This window comes from Larimichthys crocea, chromosome XI (genome assembly GCF_000972845.2).
Source record: "Larimichthys crocea isolate SSNF chromosome XI, L_crocea_2.0, whole genome shotgun sequence".
NCBI classification, from domain to species: Eukaryota; Metazoa; Chordata; class Actinopteri; family Sciaenidae; genus Larimichthys; species Larimichthys crocea.
This window is the reverse complement of record NC_040021.1, coordinates 3643795-3644371: the sequence shown is the minus strand read 5'-3', so window position 1 is coordinate 3644371 and position 577 is coordinate 3643795.

The following is a 577-nucleotide window of genomic DNA, read 5'->3' as shown; positions in this document are numbered from 1 at the left end:
TACTCACTTGCTTTTCCCAAAAAAGTTGAACCTGCCCCCCCTAACAAAAAAAAGAACAATATAAACCTAATCGACCCCACCCTAAAAACTAATACATTACACAGTCCTTTAATATGGAATTACAAAATTCCAGCACTAAAAAACAAAAACAGATATTCACAGAAGACAGAAGCATCATTTTATTTGAGCCTTCATTTGATGTAGAAGTGTGCCGTGTGTGTCTAACTCGGCCCGTGCTTCACATTTTTTCTTTTCCAGATATGAAGCGTTGCAGAAATGGCAGACGACGTCTCCCGGAGGATATTCTCTTCTATACATCACATTTTGTCCTGCTGGGACTCTTTTGGTCTGGTTCTGTTATAATTCAATTTCATCCAATGTGCTTCACTGACATGAGAGTAAAAGCAGAGCTTTCCCAAAGCATCCACGTAAATATTATCACTGACATCTTTATGGTCATGTCCATCATGTTGATACTTCATTAAGCAGCTTGTCTTAAAGTTTCTGACATATAATCAGGTATATGGTGTCTCTTTTATGGCGTCATTTCCACCGTGTTAGTGTCACAGACATTTTC